This window comes from Eulemur rufifrons, chromosome 8 (assembly GCF_041146395.1).
Source record: "Eulemur rufifrons isolate Redbay chromosome 8, OSU_ERuf_1, whole genome shotgun sequence".
Classification (NCBI taxonomy): Eukaryota; Metazoa; Chordata; class Mammalia; order Primates; family Lemuridae; genus Eulemur; species Eulemur rufifrons.
In genome coordinates, this window is record NC_090990.1 from 13384697 (window position 1) to 13403726 (window position 19030).

The 19030-nt window shown below is 35.2% G+C and overlaps 1 protein-coding gene and 1 pseudogene across 16 annotated transcripts in view; one reads left to right on the forward strand and one right to left on the reverse strand.

The window, feature by feature from the left end:
- The window catches only part of EIF4G3 (eukaryotic translation initiation factor 4 gamma 3), a 315623-nt gene that overhangs the window by 85539 nt on the left and 211054 nt on the right, over positions 1-19030 (reverse strand). The gene's annotated exons all lie outside the window — the stretch shown is intronic.
- LOC138389072 (ubiquitin-conjugating enzyme E2 E1-like) lies at positions 861-9039 on the forward strand (annotated as a pseudogene).

Sequence of the window (19030 nt, forward strand, 5' to 3'; positions counted from 1 at the left end):
AAAATTAAGTCATTTTAATTAAGAGCAAATAGAAAACACTTCTGGACTAGTCTTTAGAAAGCCCACTTTAAGAGGAGTTAAACTGGTTAAGTTTCACATCTACTGGCAAGGACCAAATCACAGCATAGATTTTTATGAGCCACTTCTAGTAGCATAGATTCGGACTCAGGCTAACAAGATTCAATTAGGATGAGGTTACAGTTAAAAAATGCAAAAGGGCAAAAAGCACAAAATTATACCTATATTACATTTATAACCATGTAAAACATTTATGTAAAGAGTGGAAGGAAACAAGGAAAAGTTTAATGCTAACAGTCTACATATTTGAACAAGCGGACTTTTCTCTGCGCTTCAATGTTCATAACAATTTAAAGTTGGGACAAATAAAAAAGTAAAACTTTTAAAGTTGATGTTCATTCAGTTTCAGATCCTATTTTATCTTGTATGACTAAACTAGAGGCCTTTCGTTCTACATTTTAGGACAGACTGCTCTTTATAAAAATACTATTGGAATACATTCTTAACTGTATTAATTTTACTCAGAACACTATAATTTTACATATTATTTTAATTTCCAGAGGATCTGGATAACTCATGGAGCCCTTAAAGAGTATTAATTCTGTTTTACTCTATAAAAATTTTTAAATAGCACTCTTATCATCAAAATTTTTAAATTTTATTTTTACTTATTTTTATTGAAAGTATTAGTTTTGTATTAAAAAAAAAAAGAAACATCATCATTCCACACAGATTAAAAGAATTTAAAAGAGGTGATTACATAAGACAGGTAACCTTTTAATCTCAAGGTATCCAACTAGCTATACAATATAAATCTAAGGGCAACTTTTAATAAAGACACCATGTCGGTAAATTTAATATTCTTTCTCTTTACTAGACAATTTCTTCTTTATTTCTTTACTAATCAGGTAGGTGCCCAACTAAGTTGTAAGAGTTTAAATTTTTTTTCCAATTTTCCGTGGTGCCATAAAGGAAAAAGACTTTTCTCCTCTCCCCCTTTTCTTAGATCTTTGGCTTGAAAAGACTTCTAATTGTAAATCTTACCTCTATCGCTCTGATATATAAGAAAATCTTTCTAAAGGCTAAAAAAGCTTCATGTCAGCATTACAACTCAGAAATGTTTTCTTAAGTACCCAGGAGCCATCTCTTTGAAATGTAAGCATCAAGGAACATAAAGCCATGTCTTCCTGTCACTATTCAAGTGTCACCTGGGTACCTGGCTAACTACCTAATTGTCAGAAAGATAGGAGAAGTTTTATTTTTCATTTGGATAAAAGCAATTATCTAACACAGATGGGCACCCATATTACCAGAAGAATTTAGGATGAACTAGGTATAGCAAATGGTACTGGTAAAGTACTGTAACATGAGGACAAGTTATTGTTATATAAGAACACAAATGTACAGTAATGGATTATATATGCCTGGCTACATAAAAGAGTAAGATTTCCTTCACTCTGTAATCTCCTTAGTGGGTTGTCTGTGATGCTCACTGTGCAGTTCAGTTAATATTTATTCAATAATAAAGCTGTTTTCTTTCTTTTCTACATTTGTGGAGAGAATTTTCAGGGTTAGCAGGAGATTTAATTTTTTTACCCAACAATCCGATAAAAAGAATGGGATGGCCTGGAGGTACTTAAACTGAGCAGACTGGCTGAAGATCTTGTGGCCTCCTCATAGCCAGGTAAGAGACTCTGAATTATAAAAACTCCCCCTTCTAGCTCTCCCTTCTTAAGGAATACAACATAAACTCCCTAGCTCCAACACTTGAAATTAATGTGTCCAGAGTTTGGGTCTACAGATTGAAGCGACACAAAATTAAGACAAGGCTATGAGGACTTATTAAGTATAGATACTTCTCTACTAGTCAGGGAAGGGCCCAAGTGCATTGCCACAGGGTTATACATAAACAGGAGAATGTTCCAATAATGGAACTTTCAGTTTTAATCCCTTTTCATTTATTCCTGATATTTTTTCACATTTTAATAACATATTTTTTCCAGGTTTTGAGATCCTGTAAGTTGGCACTAAATCATTCTCATTACATCATATTTAAAACTCTGTCCCTCTAATGAATAGTTTCTTATTACGTAAGATTGCATTAGCTATTCATGGTCTTTTCTGGTTCCACAGGAAGTGTAGAATCGTTTTTTCAAGGTCTGAAAAAAATAATGTTGGCATTTTAATAGGGATTGCATTGAATCTGTAAATCACTTTGGGTAGTGTAGACATTTTAACAACGATGGTTCTGCTGATCCAAGAGCATGATATGTTTTTCCATCTGTTTACATCCCCTGCAATTTCTTTCCTCGTGTTTCGTAGTTCTCCCTATAGAGGTCTTTCACCTCCTTAGTTAAATATATCCCTAAGTTTTTTATTTTCTTTGTTGCTATCATGAAAGGTGTTGCATCTTTGATTCTCAGTTTGACCGATATTGGCATATTTGAAAGCTACTGATTTGTATGCACTGATTTTGTAGCCTGAGATGTGCTGAATTCATTTATTAGTTCTAGGAGTCTCTTGGTTGAATCTTTGGGGTTTTCTAGATGTAAGATCATATTGTCAGCAAAGAGTGATAGTTTGACCTCTTCTTTCCCCATTTGGATACCCGATTTCCTTCTCTTGTCTGACTGCTCTGGCTAGGACTTCCAATACTGTGTTGAATAGAAGTGGTGATAGTGAGCAATCTTGTCTGGTTCCAGTTCTAAGTGGGAATGCTTTCAAATTTTCCCCCTTCAGTATGATGTTGGCTGTGGGTTTGCGTATACGGCTTTAATAATTTTGAGGTATGTTCCATCTATGCCTATTTTGTTAAGAGTTCTTAGCACAAAACGGTGCTAAATTTTGTCAAATGCTTTTTCTGTGTCTATTGAGAGGATGTGGTCTTTGTTTTTGCTTCTACTTATATGGTGAATTACATTTATAGATTTGCGTATGTTGAATCAACCTTGCATCTCTGGGATGAAGCCCACTTGGTCATGGTGAATTATTTTTTTGATGTGCAGTTGAATTTGGTTTGCTAGGATTTTATTGAGAATTTTTGCAGAACAAATCAGGAGGAATTACTTTACCAAACTTCAAGCTATACTACAAGGCTATAGTAACCAAAACAGCATGGTACTGGCACAAAAACAGAGACATACATCTATGGATCAGAACAGAGAACACAGATATGAATCCATCCTCATATTGCCATCTGATCTTTGACAAAGCAGACAAAAACATACACTGGGGTAAAGAATCCCTATTTAATAAATGGTGCTGGGAAAATTGGATTGCCCCATGTAGAAGACTGAAACAGGATCTGCACCTTTCACCTCTCACAAAAATTAATTCATGATGGATAACAGACTTATACCTAAGGCATGAAACTGTAAGAATTCTAGAAGAAAATGTTGGAAAAACTCCTATAGATATCAGCCTAGGCAAAGAATTTATGAAGACGATGCCCAAAGCAATCAAAGCAATAGCAAAAATAAATAAATGGGACCCGATCAAATTAAAAAGCTTCTATACAGCCAAAGACACAATTGATAAAGGAAACAGACAACTTACAGAATGGGAGAAAATATTTGCATACTACACATCTGACAAAAGACTGATAACCAGAATCTACAAAGAACTCAAGCAAATCAGCAAGAAAAAAAATCAACCCCATTAAAATGTGGGCAAAAGACATGAACAGAAACTTTTCAAAAGAAGACAGACTAATGGCCAACAAACACATGAAAAAATGCTCAATGTCTCTAATCATCAAGGAAATGCAAATCAAAACCACAATGAGGTATCACCTAACTCCAGTGAGAATGGCCTTTGTCAAAAAGTCCCAAACCAACAGATGCTGGCAAGGATGTGGAGAGAAAGGTACACTTATACACTGTTGGTGGGACTGCAAACTAGTGCCACTTCTATGGAAAGTTGTACGGAGGTACCACAAAGAACTAAAAGTAGACCTACCATTTGATCCAATAATCCCACTACTAGGTATTTACCCAAAGGAAAAAAAGGCATTTTATAAAAAAAGACACTTACAATCGAATGTTTATAGCAGCACAATTCACAATTGCAAAGATGTGGAATCAACCCAAATGCCCATCAATACATGACAGGATTAAAAAAATGTGATATATATACACAACCGAGCACTACTCAGCCATAAAAAAAAAATGGTGATCTAGTATCTGTTGTAACAACCTGGATGGAACCAGAGGCCATTCTTAGTAAAGTATCCCAAGAATGGAAAAACAAACACCTCATGTACTCAATACTAAATTGAAACTAATCAATCAACACTTATGTGCACATACAGAAGTAAAGCTCAAGGGAAATCAAGTAGGTGGGAGGGGGGAAGTGGGGATGGGTAGATTCACACATAACAGGTACAATGCACACTAACTGGGTTAAGGGCACACTTACAACTTTGACTCAAACTGTACAAAAGCAAATTATGTAACCAAAATGTGTGTACCCCTGTAAAATACGGGGGAGAAAAAAAGACTTTCTATAGGGAGTGGATCCTATTCTGTCCCTCTCCCCTCTTTTCTTCCTTTCACAGATCCTCATGGGAATCTAGGAATATATGATGATTTATCTAAGAAACTGGGAAGGCACAAAGAAGAAACCCAGGTGAGAGAAAGTTAAGTTTTACAATGAAGATGTAAATGACCTGAAAAAGAATAATGATGGTAATAAAATATGTCAGACTCTTGGATCACTGAGAGATGTCAACCAAAAGAAACACCAGAGAGTAAGTTTATCAGTGTTTTTCCAGAATCTTCTCAGGAGTTGCTATTTGAAATATATATTGGATTGTTATAATGCTTCCCATAATATGTTAAAACTTTTCCACTCTATTCCAGCTTCACAAGGAGCTTGAACAGTATGAGGGCCAACATAAAAGTATAAAAAAATGAGTATAGACTTAAACTCTATCAAAAACAGATATCTAGAACACAATTTTTTTTTACCTTTAGCTTTAACATAAGTATCATCAAATTAAGAATCAAATCTGTTTTTTTAAAAAAGTTACCTTTTATTGATACATATATTTTATATATTTGTGGGGTACATGTATTTGTTATATGCTTAGAATGTAATGATCAAGTCAGGGTATTTGAGGCATCCATAATCTTGAGTATTTATCATTTCTATGTGTTGTGAACATTTCAAGTACTCTTTTATAGCTACTTTGAAATATATAATACATTGTTGCTAACTACAATCACCCTACTCTATTGAACAACAGAATTTATTTCTTCTAATTGTATGTTCACACCCATTTATCGATCTCTCTTCATTTCCGTCTTCTACCCACATACCCTTTCCAGCCTCTAGTATCCATCATTCTACTATCTCCATGAGATCAACTTTTTTAGCTACCATATATGAGTGAGAACATGCAGTATCTGTCTTTCTGTGCCTGGTGATTTCACTTGACATAATGGCTTCCAGTTCCATCCATATTGCAGCAAGTGACATGATTTCATTCCTTTATATGGCCTCATAGTATTCCATTGTGTATATATCCCACATTATCTTACTCAATTCTTCCACTGATGGACGTTTAGGTTGATCCTGTATTTTTGCAACTGTGTATAGTGTTGGGATAAATGTGAGTGCAGGATATCCCTTTGATATATTGATTTCTATTCCTTTGGATAAATGCCTAGTAGTGGGATTGCTGGATTGTATGCTAGTTCTATTTTTAGTTTTCTGAGAAATCTCCATACTGTTTTCCATAGTGGTTACGGTAATTTACATTCCTACCAACAGTATTCCCTCTTTTACACATACTTGCCAGCATCAGTTATTTTTTATCTTTTAAAAAACAGCCATTTTAACTAGGTAAGATGCTATCTCATTGTGGTTTTGATTTGCATTTCCCCGATGATTAGCGATGTTGAGCATTTTTTCATACACCTGTTGGCCATTTGTCTTTTTTTTGAGAAATGTCTATTCATGTCCTCTGCCTACTTTTTAATGGGATTTTTTTTGTTGAGTACATTTCAATAGATTGTTTCCTTCACTGTGCAGAAGCTTTAGTCCCATTTGTCTATTTTTGTTTTTGTTATCTGTGCTTTTGAGGTCTGAGCCATAAAATCTTTGCCTAGACCCTAGCCCAATGTCCTGAAGTGTTTTCCCTAAGTTTTCTTCTAGCAGTTTTACAGAGTTTATTTTTGCATATGGTCAGAGATAGGGGATCTAGTTTCATTCTTTTGCATATCAGTATTTCCAGCACCATTTATTGAAGAGACTGTCCTTTCCTCCACTTTATGTTATTGGTGCCTTTGTTGAAAATCAGTTGGCTGTAAATAAATGGATTTATTTCTACACTCTCTATTCTGTTCCATTGGTCTATGTGTCTGTATTTGTACACATACCAGGCTGTTTTGATTGCTACAGCCATGTAATATATTTTGAAGTCAGGTAGTGTGATGCCTCCAGCTTTGTTCTTTTTGCTCACGACTACTTTGGCTATTGGGTCTCTAATTTTGGTTCCGTACTAACTTTAGGATTGTATTTTCTAATTCTCTGAACAGTGATGTTGGTATTTTGATAGGGATTGCACTGAATATGTACAGTGCTTTGGGGCAGTATGGTCATTTTAATGATATTCTTCTAGTCCATGAACATGGGATCCGTTTGTCTGTGTACTTTTCAATTTCTTTTATCAGCACTTTTCTGTTTTCCCAGTAGAGATCTTTCACATCCTGGTTTGAACTTATTCCTAGGTTTTTCTTTTTCTTTTTTGTAGCTATTGTCAGTGAAATTGCCTTCTTGATTTCTCAGCTAGTTCATTACTGATATACAGAAATGCTGATGTTTGTATGTTGACTTTGTATACTACAACTTTACTGAATTTATCAGCTCTAAGAGTTTTTAGGTGGAGTCTTTAGGTTTTTCTACCTATAAGATTCTATTATGAGCACGAGGAACAATTTGACTTCCTCTTTTCCAACTTAAATGCCTTTTATTTCTTGCACTTGCCTGATTGTGACTACTCTGGTGAGGACTTCTGGTACTCCACTGGATAGGAGTTGTTAGAGTGAGCACACTTGTCTTGTTCTAGGTCTCAGAGGGAAGGCGCTCAGCTTTTCCCCATTCAGTATGACGTCAGCTGTGGATTTTTCACATGGCCTTTATTATGTTGAGGTACATTCCTTCCATGCCTAATTTCTTGAAGTTTTTAACATGAAGGGATATTGAATTTTACCAAATTCAATTTCTGTGTCTATTGAGATATCATATGGATTTTGTTCTTCGTTCTGCTGATGTGATGTATCATGTTTATTGATTCATCTATGTTGAACCATACTTGCATCCCCAAGCAAATCCCACTTGATCATGGTGTATTATTTTTTTGATGTGCTGCTGGATTTGGTTTGCTGCTATTTTGTTGAGGATTTTTGTATCTATATTCATCAGGGATACTGGCCTATGATTTTCTTTTTTTGTTGCATCTGTCTCTGGTTTTGGTACCAAGGTAATGCTGACCTTGTAGAATGAATGAGGGCAAGTTCCTTCCTCTTCAATTTTAGTGTTAGTTCTTTGAAAATTTGGTACAATTCAGCAGTGAACTCATCCAGTCCTGGACTTTTCTTTGTTGGTAGACTTTTTACTACTGCTTCAACCTCATTACTTGCTATCGGTCTGTTTAGGCTTTCTATTTCTTCCTGATTCTATCTTGGAAGATTTTATGTATTCAGAAATTTATTCACTTCTTCTAGGTTTTCCAGTTTGTTGGTGTACAGATGCTCATATTTTCTGATGATCTTTTGTAATTCTGTGGTATCACTTGTAATGTCTCCTTTTTCATTTCTGACTTTATTGGGATCTCTTCTATTTTTTTCTTGGTCAGTGTGGCACGTAGTTTATCGATTTTGTATATCTTTTCAAAAAGCCAACTTTTCATTTTATTGACCCTTTTTAAAAAATTTTTTTAGTCTCTATTTACTTTAGTTCTGCTCTGATTTACTTCTTTCCTTCTACCAGTTTTGGGTTTGGTGTGTCCTTGCTTTTCTAGTTCCTTAAGGTGCATCATTAAGATTGTATATTTGAAATCTTTCTACTTTTTTGATTATAAGCGTTTACTGCTATAAAGGTTTATTAATTTTACTGATATTCTCAGTAACCACTAATTGGTTTTATAGATTTTTCCCCTTTTGTGTTTCTGTTTTCCATTTCATTTACTTCATATCTTATCTTTATTATTTCCTTTCTTCTGTTTCCTTTAGGTTTAATTTGCTCTTATTTTAATAGTTTCTTTAGGTGGAAGCTGAGGTTAATAATGAGATATTTCTTTCTTTCCTAATATATGCAGTTAGTAGTATAAATTTCCATCAAAGTATTGCTTTAGTGGAGTGGTAGGGAAAATAATGGACCATCAAAGATGTCTCAATGCCTGGACCCTGTGAATATGTAACCTTACATGGCAAAACTGACTTTGCAAATGTGATAAAATTAAGGATCTCGAGGTGAAGTTGAGGATTGGTATGGAGGGAGAAAACTGTGGGAAATAGCTGTGTCCAGTGCGAGCTAAGAGCAGATCATGGAGAAGGAAGAGAGTAGTCCCGCAGGAAGTTACAGGACACCCTGGGAAGAGCAGGATTCAGAAAGAACTGGCACACATCACTTTACATCCTCCAACTAAACTGCAGTGCTGGTCCCAAAGGCGATAACATCTATGAATAGAGATCAACCATACTAGGGCCTCCAGGATCTGTGTCTGAGGGTGGTGTATTCTTTTCTTTGATAATACTTTTACACCAGAATATCCCTTCAAGTCTCCAAAGGTTACATCTTGGACAAGACTCTATCATTGTAACATTAACAGTCAAGGTGTTATCTGCTTGGACATATTGAAAGATAATCATTTCGAAAGTCCTCCTTTCTATCTGCTCACTTCTTAGAGACTGTAATCCTGCTGACACCTTGTTGGGATGTATTGTCACTCAGCATATGACCAACAGAGCAGAACATGACACGATGGCCAGACAGTGGACCAAGAGATATGCTACATAAATTGAGTTTTCACAATTCTTAGATTGTCTGTCACAGAAGACAGCTGTGTGTGATTCTGAAAGGGTGGGGGAGAGTGGGAGTTGGTAAAGAGTAAGGTATTTCTGTAACAGACATTATTCAGTCTTATTTCCTAAGATTTTGTTGTAACTTTAAGTATCTTGCTACAGTAGACAGAATTGGTAATAGCAACTTTTAAAAATGTCATTAGTGGCCGGGCGCGGTGGCTCACACCTGTAATCCTAGCACTCTGGGAGGCCGAGGCGGGCGGATTGTTTGAGCTCAGGAGTTCGAGACCAGGCTGAGCAAGAGCGAGACCCCGTCTCTACTAAAAATAGAAAGAAATTATATGGACAGCTAAAAATATATATAGAAAAATTAGCCGGGCATGGTGGCACATGCTTGTAGTCCCAGCTACTCGGGAGGCTGAGGCAGGAGGATTGCTTGAGCCCAGGAGTTTGAGGTTGCTGTGAGCTAGGCTGACGCCACAGCGCTCTAGCCCGGGCAACAGAGTGAGACTCTGTCTCAAAAAAAAAAAAAAAAAAAAAAAAAGGTCATTAGTTCTGCAATATTAGCTGAAATGTATTACAGAAAACAATGTACATGTAAACATTTGGGTTCAGTTGCTTGTAGTCTGTCAATCGAAAATAGTTTAATTTTGTACAGGTTACACACATGGCTATTTATATAAAGTCTCTCTAAGTCTACATACCTTCTTATTTAAAAAGAAAAGGAATTTGTTTTCCTTTCTTGAAAGGGAACACTGATATTTAACAGAATTTTTAGAGACTGTCATCTCATATATATAAAATGGACAAATGGCTATAAGACACCATGTAGAAAATGAGTAGTTAATGTATTGTATTATATATGGCAATCTACTTTATTGTGAAAAGACTGAAGGTTTGAATCAGGAGTTGTGAAAACCTGTAGTGAAATACCTTAAGCTGGTAACTGTGAGGTGTACAATAGGAGTTGTTCATATGTTGTGGACTACTTAAGTCTGCATTTGTTACTGTGCTAACAAACAATATTAAAAACAAAAATTAAGGATCTTGAGATGGGGAAACAATTAACTGAGATTAACCCAGTGGATCCAATATAATCAAAAGGTGCTTACAAGTGAAAGAGGGGGGCAAGAGAACCAGAGAGAGATTTGAAGAAGTTATGCTGTTGGCTTTGAACATGAAGGAAGGGGACCCAGACAAGGAATGCAGGTAGCTTCTAACACATGGAAAAGACAAGGGAACAGATTCTCCCACAGAATCTCCAAAAGAAACACAGACCTGCTGATTTTAGCCCAGTGGAACCCATTTTAGACTGAGATCTCCAAAACTGTAAGATAGTAAATTTGTATTAAGTCACTATGTTTGTGGTGATTTTTTTACAATAGCAATAGAAAAGGAATATGAGAAATACCTCACAAAATTTGAAATGTTGGTTGGGTTTTCATTTTCATTCAGTTCAAAATACTTTATCATTTAGCTTTTGATTTCTTTTTTGATCTTTGAGGTATTTAGAGTGTGCTATTTAGTTTCCAAATACTTTGGGGATTTTCCAGAGATATTTTTCTCATTGACTTCCAATATAATTGCATTGTGGTCAGAAAACATTTCTGCTTTGACTCGAATCCTTTAAAATGTATAAAGACTTGTTTTATGAACCATAATATGGTTTATCTTGGTAAATCTGCCATTTCTACTTTGAAAGAATGTATATCTATTGTTTGCATGTTTAACTGTCAATTAGGTCAGGTTGGTTGACTGTGCTGCTCAAGTCTTCTATATCCTTCCCAGTTTTATTTACTAGGTTCCATCAGTTCTGTGTTTTCCAGTTATGTCAGTTCCTTGTCTCTACTTTTTGAATATATGAAATAGTTATAGTAACTGTACCTAATAAATAATGATTTTGCATGCTAATTATAACAACTGTGTCAGTTATGAATCAGTTTTTCTTTCTTTCTTTTTCTTTTTTTTTTTTGGACACAGAGTCTCGCTCTGTTGCCCGGGCTAGAGTGCCATGGTGTCAGCCTAGCTCACAGCAACCTCAAACTCCTGGGCTCAAGCAATCCTTCTGCCTCAGCCTCCCGAGTAGTTGGGACTACAGGCATGTGCCACCATGCCTAGCTAATTTTTTCTATATATTTTTAGCTGTCCATATAATTTCTTTCTATTTTTAGTAGAGACAGGGTCTTGCTCTTGCTCAAGCTGGTCTCAAACTCCTGACCTCGAGCAATCCTCCTGCCTCAGCCTCCCAGAGTGCTAGGATTACAGGCATGAGCCACCGCACCATGCCATGAATCAGTTTCAATTGACTTGTTTTCTCCTCATTGTATTTTTTTCAAGGCTTCACTAGTGAATTCTAACAAACATTTAAGGAAAAAACAATATCAATGCTATACAAAGTTTTCCAGAACACTGAAGAAAGGAATACTTACTAAATCATTCTGTGAGGTCCGAATTACCCAGATACACAAACATGACAACTACCAGAAAACTATAAGCTATCATCCGTTACAAATTTAAGTGCAAAAAAAAAAAAAAAAAAAACCTAAATAAAATTTTAGTAAGTAAAATCGAGTAAGATACAAAAAGAAATATATACCAGAACTAAGTTTTACCCCAGGAAAGTAAAGTTGGTTTAATATTCAAATATCAAATAATATAAAAACTTAATAAAGAAGAAAACCACATCATTGTCTTAATAGATGCAGGAAATTCATTTAACAAGATCCAATATATATTTTTGACTAAAATAAAGGATCCCTTAGCAAACTAGGAATAAAAAAGAAATTCCTCAGATAACATCATACTTAATGGTGAAAAACTGAATGGTTTCTCCCTCAAATCAGGAAAAAGACAAAAATGTTCACTTTCACCACTTTTATTCAACACTGTATTGGAGGTTCTAACTGACATGCAATAAGTCAAGAAAAAGAAATAAAGGATGCATTCAGTTAGAAATGAAGTAAAACAGTCTTTGTTCAGAGACATGATTACTTATGTAGAAAATCCAAAAGAGGCCGGGCGCGGTGGCTCACGCCTGTAATCCTAGCACTCTGGGAGGCCGAGGCGGGTGGATTGCTCAAGATCAGGAGTTCGAGACCAGCCTGAGCAAGAGCGAGACCCCATCTCTACTAAAAAAAAAAAAAAAAAATAGAAAGAAATTATCTGGCCAACTAAAATATATATAGAAAAAATTAGCTGGGCATGGTGGCACATGCCTGTAGTCCCAGCTACTCGGGAGGCTGAGGCGGTAGGATCGCTTAAGCCCAGGAGTTTGAGGTTGCTGTGAACTAGGCTGACGCCACGGCACTCACTGTAGCCTGGGCAACAAAGCGAGACTCTGTCTCAAAAAAAAAGAAAATCCAAAAGAATCTCTACAAAAATTCTAAAAAAATAGCAATTAAATTTACCAAGGTTGGAGGATGAGACCAATATACAAAAATCTGTTATATATTTTTCATATATAATGACAAGCATTGAAATTAAAAAATATCATTTACAGGAGCATCAAAAGATATAACTTTGACAAAAGATACAACAGACCTGTATACTAGAAAATTTGAAACATTATTGAGAGAATTAAAGAACACAAATAGTGAAATATACAAAGTTTATGGGCCAGAATACTCAATTTTACAAGTTGTAAATTCTGTCTATAGATTTACTACAAACCAAATCAAATTCCAGTGGCTTTTTTGTAGAAAAATCTGATTCTAAAATTAATCTAGAAAAGCAAAGGACCTAAAATATCCAGAGCAACTTCTTAAAAGAAGAATAAAGTTGGAGGATTTAATACTATCTGATTTCAAGACTTTGTGCAAAGCCTCACTATGACAGTGGGGTACTAGCATCAAGAAAGAAAACTAGATCAAAGAAAAAAAAAACCTAGAAATAGACACTCTTATGTATGCATAACATATTTATAGAAAAGGTGCAAAGGAAATTCACCAGAAAAAGGATAGCCTGAAATTCTCATGCATTGCTGGTGGGAATATAAAATGGCACAAGTACTTTGGGAAATTACTTGCAGTTTATTCCTATAAAATTAAATATATACCTACATATAACCCACCCATTCCACTCATATTTATTTACCCAAGAGAAATGATAGCCTATGTCCAAAGATTTATATGTGGATGTTCACAGCAACTTTATCCGTAATAGCCCTGAACTGGAAACAACCCAAATATACATTAATACATGAACAAATAAATTGTGGTAAATCCACTCAGCAATTTTTTAAAATGAGCTACTAACATACCCAATAACATGGATGAACCTGCTGAATGAAAGAAGTCAGACAAAAGAGTTTACATTTTACCCATATGTAAATGGATATATTTATATAACACTCTAATGCAAGCTAATCTATAGTGAAAGAAAACAGATCAGCGCTTGCCTGGGGTTGGTGATGAGGGTAGTACAGGAGCGGGGGATTTATAAACAGTAATGAGGAAACTTTAAGAGTGATAAATATGTTCATTACTGTGATGGTTTATATAGAGTGCATACATGTCAAAATTAATGTAATACTTTAATATGTGTATGTTAACCTCATGTCTATTACATTTCACTAAAGGTGTTGAAGAGGTCTAGGTGGTTTCTAAAAGAATTAAAACATAAGCATATCCACGTATCTATTATGTACCTACCAAGAATTCATAATGTATGTTTACTGACACAGAAGTATCTTTATGAAATACTGAGTGCTTTTAAATCTTTAAAATCGCATATATAGCATTTTTCCATTTATGAAAATAAATATATATCTGTACATCCAGGTAGTCAGATTCCAAGGGCATTTTTTCTTCTGAATTTTTGCTGCTTTTTATCTTTTAATTTTCTTCTTCTTGTTTTAAATGACAAAAGTATCAACTGAAACAAACAAAGGCAATATCCCTCTCTCCCAACTAGCCAATTCTACTTGCCTGAGGTGAACCTTGCCTCAGCAGGTTAACAGTCTTTGGTATATAATTTTCCATAGGGTCTTTCTTTCATTAACCTGTAAGTCTTGGTCTACAGCTAAAGACTCAAAGATAGAATAAGTATTTAGACTTTTTGGACTTTTAGATTTTACAACTCATTTTGGTCACTCCCTGAAAAAACTGCTTTAGAATGAACAGTGGTCTAGTTTTTCTGATAATATATCCATGAATTATCCATTTATAGAAAAAAACTAAAGTTCTAACAGTTTGCCTCTTTCTTATTCCTACAAACATAATATTTGACCCATTTTAATAGGTATAATTATTTTATGTAATAGATGTGTATATAAAAATTTATATATAACTCATATTTGGCTATATCTGAAAATGTTAAGAATGAATCATGTGATCTAACATTTATAGGAAAATTGTTAATCCATATGAACTCCTAAATGTAACAAATATTTATTAATATAGACAAAATAATTTCCTAATTTTTCCCTTGATCAAGTGCCTATTTGTGCATAGCACAATGCTGTATGTTATTTTTTATAAGTGGAAATGCAAAGGCCAAGAAAAGCAAACATAATTTTAATATAGAATAAAAAGTTAGTGGACTTGTAATATTGAGATATTATAGAACTACAGTAACCTAAGGTAATTATGCTATTGGTACAAGGTTAGACAAAGAGAATAGCAGTAGCTGAATGGAAACCATTAATCTCAATGGAAACCATTAAAGGTACAGTTTTTTTATTTTTTTGCAGAGTAGAACTGGAAGCTAGGTACAGCGTTTAAGTCATGTATCAGTTCAACAGTGTGCTTCATTATATAAGCTGACCTCGGTCCCTAATCATGCCAGAAGAACAGCTGTTGGGCTTCAAATCACCACCCTAAGGTCAAGGATGATGCAACAGGATTGCCATGTCAGCCATCTGCAACTCAGACGGGACACCAGTGTTCAAATTATACCAGGATATGAGCTGGTGATCCCACAGCCATACATGCTTAGCTAGAAGAATACAGCTGGATTCAAATTTTTGTCATTATAGTACAGCTTCTATTATTGCGAGGTGAGGAGATAATGCTTCCTTGAGTATAAAGCCTAAAAGCCCCAACTTCGGCTAGATGTTTAGGCTCTGCTCCAGAATGGGATGGATAATAGAAGAAAAGGTACACCTGCTTGTGCTCCTCTCTCCATGCTTCAGCGGGCCTGGTGTGTATTTTGTCTGGCCATTTGCCTGTGTTTTTATTCCCATTCCCTCTAGATACCCCCAGGATATCACCCTGCCATGGGCATTCTTGTAATTTTACCTTCTTGATGTCATTTTCTTTCTCTAAATCTGTGGTGCTTGGATCTGTTCAGGTGACAAAATTTCTCTCAGACTAGCAAATGATAACTTTATCACAACTTCAATGGCCTTCTTATTCACCATCATACTCAAATTTTTTGTAGCATTTGGTATTGCCTGATACAAACTCTTCTTAAGCCTTCTCTTAACCCACATTCCTATTAGTCACCAAGTCCTGCTGTTCCTGTTTTCAGATCCGATAAATACCTTCTTTCAGAAACTCAAGACTTCTATCCTGTTTCCAATATCAATTTCTCTTCACTGAACCCTAGTTTTTGATAATATCTCAAATACTTATCAAAGTGCTACTTTGAAAGTCAAAGATTTTAAAGGGAATTCACTTGTATGAAAGTTAAAACACTACTAGTCCCACATTCTACATCTTTAAGACCATGTGTTTCTCTGGTCTATGGGGCATATCAAAGTTAGGAATTTAGCTTCCACCTTTTGGTGAACATCAGGCCCACCTCCTGCTCTACAATGCTAACAATTTTACCACCAACTCACTTAATGTACACTTTCTACTCCACACAATCAAAGGCATGGATGCAAGCTGAGAATACATTATTAGAGCTTGAGCCCTTTCAGGATAAGGACTGTATCTTAGGAGTCTCCTCCATCTATCCAGCAACTAATTCAGAGAACCTGGCCCATAATGGATGCTCACTGAAGATCTATGAATGCATAAATGACCTGCAATCAAAATTAAGTCTAAGGTTAACATCTCTCTGCAACAATAACATTAGTTAAATCTCTTTGTGTTAGGTAGGTACTATTACATTATCCCCAATTCAGAGGTAAGAAAACTGAAGTACAGAGAGGTTCACTAAATTGCCCCATTCCAGAGAAAGTGAAGGTTGGAGCAGAAATTAAAACATAAATGTAACTTCAAAACCCTTGTCTTTCCAACTCACTACCTTGCTATTCAACTCTACTTTGTTTCTGCACTTTCTCGTCTGAACTCCAACTTCAGTTTCATCTTGGTTCATTTTTCTTTTGCTTTCATAACAGGGGAGGATGTATAGTTTACCAACGGAAGGTAGTGTGAAGAACGTAGTTTGCGTCTTACCCCGACAGCACTGTATGTCAAGTCATTAGAAAAATAAAATGGTAACGTGACTCTAAGTAGAAAGTTTGTTCCAAAAAGTTCAGCAAACGGCAGGACATTAAGCAATTCTGTCAGCAATGAGAACAAAGATGGCTCCAATAAGACCATTAGCATATTTTCTAGTCCTCTCTATTATAGTTTACTGCTCCTTCTGCAGCCTCTTGGGCATTTCTGTGTTTTAATAAAAAATGCTTTTGTGTCACTTCTACCAGCATCAAAACAGACTGCAAATTAATTCAAGGTAAATCTAGTACAGATGCAGGAATGTTAATCATGACAGCACAAATATATAATTTAATTAGAGAAGAGACTACAACACAAGTAGTTACTTTGTATCTACTCAATGCTTTTTGTCTCTAAATAAAATACTATTGTTCATTGCCTGGATGTAAATCTGGATTGGAAAAAAAAAAAAAAAAACCCACCTTTTATCCGATCATCAGTGAGTCCACACTGCCAGTCTGCAAAGCGCAGAGGAATTTACTATAACCTTAATATGAGGGAACCACTATGAGTAACAAAACACATTCTAACAGAGTCCATCATTTACTCCCTCTTCACCTTACCCACACTGATATGTACACATCTGTCTCTCTATAAAACCATTGAGTTCCTGGTGGCAAGAGACTTTATCTTAGTCACTTTGGTGGTCCTAAACGTCAGAAGAGGGCCTGTCAAATAGTAGGTTGCCTGAACAATGAAATCAATCTATTAACAAATTTAATTCTAGACTTTCTACCAAAAATAGTTAAGCCTGGATTTATCACATTCTCTCTTGACACATAAAAATCCTTGCTTAGGCCATTCGTATTTCTTGGTTTTCCATGATAGTTCCCAAGTTGAATATTCTTTGCCTGAATAGGCAATCAAAAAATTCTAATTCATAAATCATGTAAAAATAAATACAATCTTAGAGAAAACCTAGAGTCTGTTATTGAAATCTGAAGAAGAAAAAGTCAGCATCTACTTATCACAACTTTAATTGCTCAAATGTTTGTTCAACTGAACAGTACTAAATCTTAAATCCAAAAGGTAGAATTTCTCAGCATTCTTACTTTGATGAAAACATGATGCAAATGGTATTGGAACTTTACCCCAAAAATAAATTTCTGAAGAATACTTCCATTCTTCCTATTCATATTACTAAAGAATGATAACTGATGTTAATAATAAATGAGGCATTGGTCTTGAAGAATATTAGGAATCAGACCGGGCGGGGTGGCTCACGCCCTAGCACTCTGGGAGGCCGAGGCGGGTGGATCGCTTGCGGTCAGGAGTTCGAGACCAGCCTGAGCAAGAGCGAGACCCCGTCTCTACTAAAAATAGAAAGGAACTATATGAACAGCTAAAAATATATATAGAAAAATTAGCCAGGCATGGTGGCGCATGCCTGCAGTCCCAGCTACTCGGGAGGCTGAGGCAGTAGGATCGCTTAAGCCCAGGAGTTTGAGGTTGCTGTGAGCTAGGCTGACGCCACGGCACTCACTCTAGCCTGGGCAACAGAGTGAGACTCTGTCTCAAAAAAAAATAAATAAATAAAAAAATAAAAAAATAAGAATATTAGGAATCATTCAAAACACACTGGTAGGTACATTTTGAAATTTGACAATCTATGTTTCATATATATAATTTATCATGAGGAAATTATTATTTAAATTAGATCCAATAAACTTAACTGCAAGATATATAATTAAACTTGCTTCAGGTTATAATTATGACAAATATAATGCATACTTATGGACAAAAATATTTCACAATAAGGAAAAACTGAAAAAATCTTCTCTTTCCCATTTTGTTTCTAGGTTTCTCTCCCCAGAGGAAGTAAGTATTTCTTACTTGTCTTCAGAAAATACTGGTGTGTATGCAAGCATACACGTGTGTATGATATATGTGAACTTGCATACAGCTTTTTCCTTTTTTTGATATTATACACACTGCTTTTTATACCTTGGCATGGCTTTATAATTAGAGTAGAATCCATTAGTAAGATGTATAGGAAACCATGTCATACAGGTGATAACATGATTTGCAATGCGATTTATACAATTTATGGAACATCTATGTGCAATATCACATTTCAAAGGGAGTTTCATCCTGTATATTCAGATATACTGATTTATATATCTCAAATGCCACTCAAACCTTATTTTAATTCTACAAAAAAATTAATAATTAAAATTATGACTGTCTGGGACTCAATAAGTACCTGTCGAGTGAATGACAACTATTAAATATGGTATTATGTTACAAAAGCCATAATAGTTTTCTCGACGTTATTGAGTATCTCATCAAATGCTGAATGCTGTCACATAAATAATGAGACTTCTATTTTTATTTTTTCAACGGTGCATTAGGTACCGAGGTGATGTGTAGGTTATATGCATGTATTCTCAAATCAGTAGAAACTTGAGGAGAGCCATTAACTAATGGACTGGAGATAATCAGTGATTTTTGCTGACCCTTTTAAGTTAATCAGGGTGAGTACATTTAACTTGCACACCTGTCATCATCTACCTGTTTACCCAACTGTTATTAATACTTTTATTTAAATATTATATTCATCTCTAATATAAAAAGAGTATCTTACTTTAGTAAGAATTATTT